This window comes from Paralichthys olivaceus, chromosome 8, assembly GCF_024713975.1.
Source record: "Paralichthys olivaceus isolate ysfri-2021 chromosome 8, ASM2471397v2, whole genome shotgun sequence".
Taxonomy (NCBI): domain Eukaryota; kingdom Metazoa; phylum Chordata; class Actinopteri; order Pleuronectiformes; family Paralichthyidae; genus Paralichthys; species Paralichthys olivaceus.
Window position 1 is genome coordinate 20,978,314 of NC_091100.1, and position 5,672 is coordinate 20,983,985.

Consider the following 5,672-nt stretch of genomic DNA (forward strand, 5'->3'; position numbering starts at 1 on the left):
ACATTACACACATTTGATCATTTTGAGAAGAATCTACTCACAAATTGAGCTGATGTATGAAACTGTAACTGGATTTTCTGGATCCAAAAAGCTGTCTGTGAGCGATAGTCACCGTCTGGATGTCTGAGAGGCTAATGTTTACATCAATAATGCAGCATACAATTAGATGAAAAACAAAATACGCTCTTCTAAACATGAGAGTCGGAACATGCACACAACGATTTGTGGACTTCCTCACATTGCTTCCTCAGTTACTCATATTTATTTGGTGGAGGAAGAGTGGAATTCATTTCTTAATGATGAGGGAGCTTGTGACACCTTCCTGCCCCGGCACAGATACGGACGGTTTTTGTCCAATCGTGGAGACACTGTGTTTTAGGCAGGTCAGAGGACATTGCGCAGGAAGACGAGTAGACTGAGGTTGATTTAGCAAAGCTGCCTTTCTGAATCATAAGCTGCTGCCGTGACTTGGCAGGGTGGGAAGTCAAAGAAAAAAAAAACCCCACACAATTTCAGAAAAAGGTTCATGGAAAGTTGGACGGTTTACAAACTACCAAATAGAGACATGTGTACTAATGATCAAGCCAAATAAAGAATGACCTCTTATTTTAGTATCTCTGTGTATATGTTTTTTATGCCAGATGTATTTCATCATTGATGTTTCTCATAACACTTTGTCTCTTGTAGCAAGTTTAGAAGACAGACCTAGTCAGTGGCTACAGAAGGAGATGATATAGTAGGACAAAAGTGAGATTCAAGGTACTTTATGGAAATGTTTATGTGAACGTGAAGTTTTTAATGGTCTAACAATCAAACAAATCAATTTTATGACCATAATTTACTTTTTAGTTGCTGAATGGTACTGAAAACATAAACATCCCATAGTGTAATTATTTGAATGCAATATTAGCAATGCCCATTTTCACTACTGTGACAAAAAAGAAGATATTGCCAATGGTTATAATGAGAAAACTTCTTGATATAATTACTTTTTACATTTTCCTTGTATATCTCAAAATAATGAGAATGTTTTGGCTTGTGCCATCACAGTCATATGCAGGAGTCACCTTTGTTGCTAGTATTTGTGCTGTCACTCACAATATCATTCACATAAACGTAGCATGGATAGCAAGGATACAATGTGGGTGACTAACCATTCAGATGCCAGAATCTAACATTAGCTGTTACACTTCATTTGATAGACTGTATTTTACTGACAGAACTCAGGTTATTTAATGGGAAAGTTTACAAATCTTGTAGGCACAGCTGTGGGAAGTAAGTCACCCACAGCCAAAACACTGTGGTGGCTGGCAAGCAAGGAAACGTTTCTCATCATTTTGAAATACGAAACAATTATTTTAAGGATTAATTTATTAGTTTGAGAATGTTTGTCATTACTGCTAGTAATAAGTTATTACTTCAAGAAAGTATATCTTTATAATGACTTACAAATCCAAATGTCAGAAAATCTGCTTCCATGAAGTGTAAAGAACAATAATAAGTTTGCTCCATTTAACCCAACATTAGCGATAGAAGCTGTGAGTGAACTAAAACTGGAAAATTACAGCCTGGAAAATCAAAATGTGAAAAATGCCAGGACCAAATCTATCCCCCTATGTTTCAAACTAACTAAACTATACACATATGGATTTTGTAATATGATCAGAAGCACAGTTTTTTTATATAATGAATGATGCGTTACATTTTTTCAACTGTCACACCACGACTGGTGTACACATCCATCTCATCCATCTTATGCTGGTAGAAAGAATATTTCTGAGAAAAACAAAACACACAACATTTAGCTCAGTGTCAATATATTTGTGACTTGGCAAATATATGATTTAGCATCATATCCTCATATACTTATAGAAAATCAAATGTTATCCAGTCTCATTATGTTTGCTACTAAACATTTACTGTTGCACTTTAGAGATGCAAATGTTAGGAGACAGAGTTGAAGGGGAGCTGCAAAGTTGGGCGATATTTTTCGTCAGGTTTGTATGTCACTATATCCCTTTCGTATACAACAAGTCATGTGATCCTTTTTTAGTCTACAGGATACAAGCGACTCAATTTAAACATTTTGACATTTAGATAAAACTTAAGAGACACAGATAATTCACAGATCAAGTCAAGACAATAGAAATGGATTTATCCCTCAATTGGAAAAAAAATCCATTCTTAAATGAGACTCTTGGAGAATTAACTTATTTATTGATTTCACATTGGGAGAGACATTTAAGCCACAATCCAATGACACATCTGGAGCAGTGGTGGAGAGGTACATTATCGATCTGTTAACAGATGAAGAAGACTCATCAACGGTCAGAGATTAAATTCAGAAGCTAAAAAGAAATTCTGTAATTGGTCTGTAATCAAAGATACCTGAGGGGGCTGAGTATCTATCAATCTACAAACGCTATTTTCAGTGAAAGAAAAGTGGAGGAGGATGGATTTTTATGATTATAGAGAGAGAAGAGGTCGCAGGGAAGCAGCTGAGGGAGTGGCTGCAGGAAGTGATGGCAAGTAAAAGGCAATCATGATGGAGGAGAGTAGATGTGGAGATCAGAGGAGGTGTGAGGCAGAGAGGGTGGTGGTGGTGGTGGGGGAGGGATGATAGGGTAGGGGGTGCAGTTGCAGCTAAATGCCTCACAAGCCACTTGGCCGTCTTGCAGAGTAAAAACTTAGAGAGTTTTTCCACATCGATGTTCGCAGTGTCTGACTGAATGTGGAAGTTTAGATGTGAGACACAGCTGAAGCTGAAGCTTGCTGCAGCACATTATACAGCACTGACATTTTGACTCATGGGTTTTAAAAGCTGGTACTGGCACTGACAGAGCTGGCAGATAATTCAATATCATCCTTTACTGCAGCTTAAAATAATCAATTCAAGAATAATACCGCATATGGAACTTGTGGTTAAGACTGCTGATTCATGAATTACTGTAATTATGAAGTTAGTTAAGTTAATTTTAGAAAAATAATCTTCAATATAGCCATTTATAAAATGAATTCTGAAAAATGTCAGAACAATGGGGTCTAGTCACATACGAAGAATGCAGCAGGAGATTCTCTGGTTAGAAGTGTTCAAGATAAATGCAATATGTTATATTTATTTATTTATTTTTGTTTTTATTCATGTTATCTCCCATTGTGTTCTCACACTGGCTCATTTGGACACTATCCAGAGATTTCACCAGGTGGCTGGCAGCTATATCTTCTTACACACAGCTCCTCCAGAGAATTAAAGGAGATTATCCTGAGTTTAGAGAAGGTCTGACAGCAATAAACAGATGTCAATAGAACATTCCCATATTGTCCCTGTTTGGTGTGGAGTGTTTTTCAAGGCCTTGTAACCCCAGCTATAAATTGTATGTTCCCAGGATACTGGAATGCCAGGGTCAGCCGACACAATATCATTGTAGCCCAACCAGGATGATGTAAGGTGGGCTTCTGAAATGCCCAATGATCAGTGGGCATCAGGTGTGACAGTTATTTTATGTTGTGACTCATCATAATGGACAACAACAAACACAGCATCTTAGACGCCTCATGCTGTCCTAATTGTGTTTGTTGTGTATATCTTCAACACAAGATTTCACCACCTCTGTGACATTGACCAAAAGGGACACAGCTGGAAGAGATGAATCCTCACACAAAAGTAAAGCAAAGCAGGAATGTTAATGCTACAAGGTAGAAAAGGGGTTTGAGCTTTTTAGGCTTTTCCAAGAACAACATACCCACTGTCATACAGACGGCTTCAGATGACATGTTGGTTTACATTCTTGTCCCCGGATTTCAGTTATATATACACCATAAAAGAAGGCAAACAGTGATTGGTTGGAGAGCAACGTCTATCAAGTCTCTCATCCACAACACAGCAATTTATGACTCCATCATACAATCTGACTCATCTAATTTCACTTTAACAGACAAAAATATCTTATAGTCTGACCTCGGCACTGAGACCTCCCTGCCAGTGTAAGGAACGATGCCTTGTAACATTTTTGGATGGTCCATATGAGGAATAGACCTACAGTTATATAACTGTAATCAATAACATAATAATCTATTCAACAGACATAACTGGATTATAACTGGACATAACTATAATGGTTAAATGTGGGTACAGTCAGTCGTTTAGGGACATTAATTGAAAAATGACAGGTTAGGCATTTCAGTTTTCATAAATTGACAAGTATCAATGGAGATGGAATAGAAATTAATTTTTTTCTGTATGTAAATACATGATGTTAAGTTTATACCCAAATAATGCTCAGACTCTTCTAATAGGAACAACTTTCTTGAGATTGCCCCAGATATCATCTGCAAACTAAAGTTTCTGTTCTCCTCCAGTGACTTCAATATCTTTAATAGCATTGTGTTGCATTGTTGTTACACTTAGTGTCAATAAGCAGTGCAAGGAGATATGGTGTGATTGGGCGGCCAAGCCTTAATGTGCTCTCTAAGATAAATTAAAGTAAAAGGTTCTCATTCATTAGAATTCTTTTTTTTTTTAAACAGAGCCTGGAGTTTCTAATAAAAGTGTCTTAGCAGCTTTTATGGAAAGGACTGTCCAACTCAATCCAGTGCCTTCAAATCCACACAGCTTTACTTCCATTTACACTAATGAAACCAATTACAGCATAGTCCGCCTTATATTGCCCTGGGTTTATCGTTGTTGAATAATTAGAAATAAAATCAATCTTTATTAAGACAATTCCAACAGATGGGTGATAAATTAAAAGACAACCGAACGAAATGAGAGGAGATAGAAGAATAAAAGCAGATGCTTCCATGTTAGTGCACTGCATGGTACAATTAGGTAATTAATATGCAGTCATGCTCTTCGGAATATATAAAATGCTAATCAGTCATAGTTGATTCTGAGGCAAGAGGAAAATAATGAAATAAATGTAAATACATTTTTCTGTGGCTATGGTCAGAGAGGAACCTCTAGTGTGTCAGTGAGAGACAGGTTTGAAAACAACTCTGTTGTCAATGATCGATCCTAAGTGTGAAACAAGTCAACAAACAGTAACACCTCTCCATATTTACAATTTCCTCTGGATGGTAATGATGGACACAAGAAGCCAAAAATCTGAAGGAAATTCTGGTTTTAAATGCTAAAATTTAAAACATAAACACATTATTCAACTGATTATTGGACAGATTAAATTAGATTGGATGAGATTAGATTAGACAGAACTTTATTGATCCCTTTGGGAAGACTCCCTCAGGGAAATTAAAATTCCAGCAGCATTGTAAAGATGATCTCAAAGTGAAAGGTTTAGCTTAGCAGCTGATGACTCCATGTGTATCTGAGCAGTTTCCAACACTGAGGTTTTAGCTAAATGAAACACTTACCAGAGCTGAATGTAAATAGATGTTAGCACTTACAGCATCGGATAAAAGTCAAAGAAGAGAAGTAATTGGTGGATGAACCCGAAACTTTTACTCATGCAGACCTCTTCATTATCTCACACATCTGCACTTACACACTCTCAAATGGTACCTGTGTGTGGCGGTAATAGTCTGCAACCGAGTGTGGGTTCGATTGATGTTATTCAGTAGAGAGGTCAGTGGAAAGCACTAATGAGGCAGAGAACTTCATTGATCCAGTGCTTGAGCGTCATTTATGTGGTGTATAAATTGCTGTACATCATTAT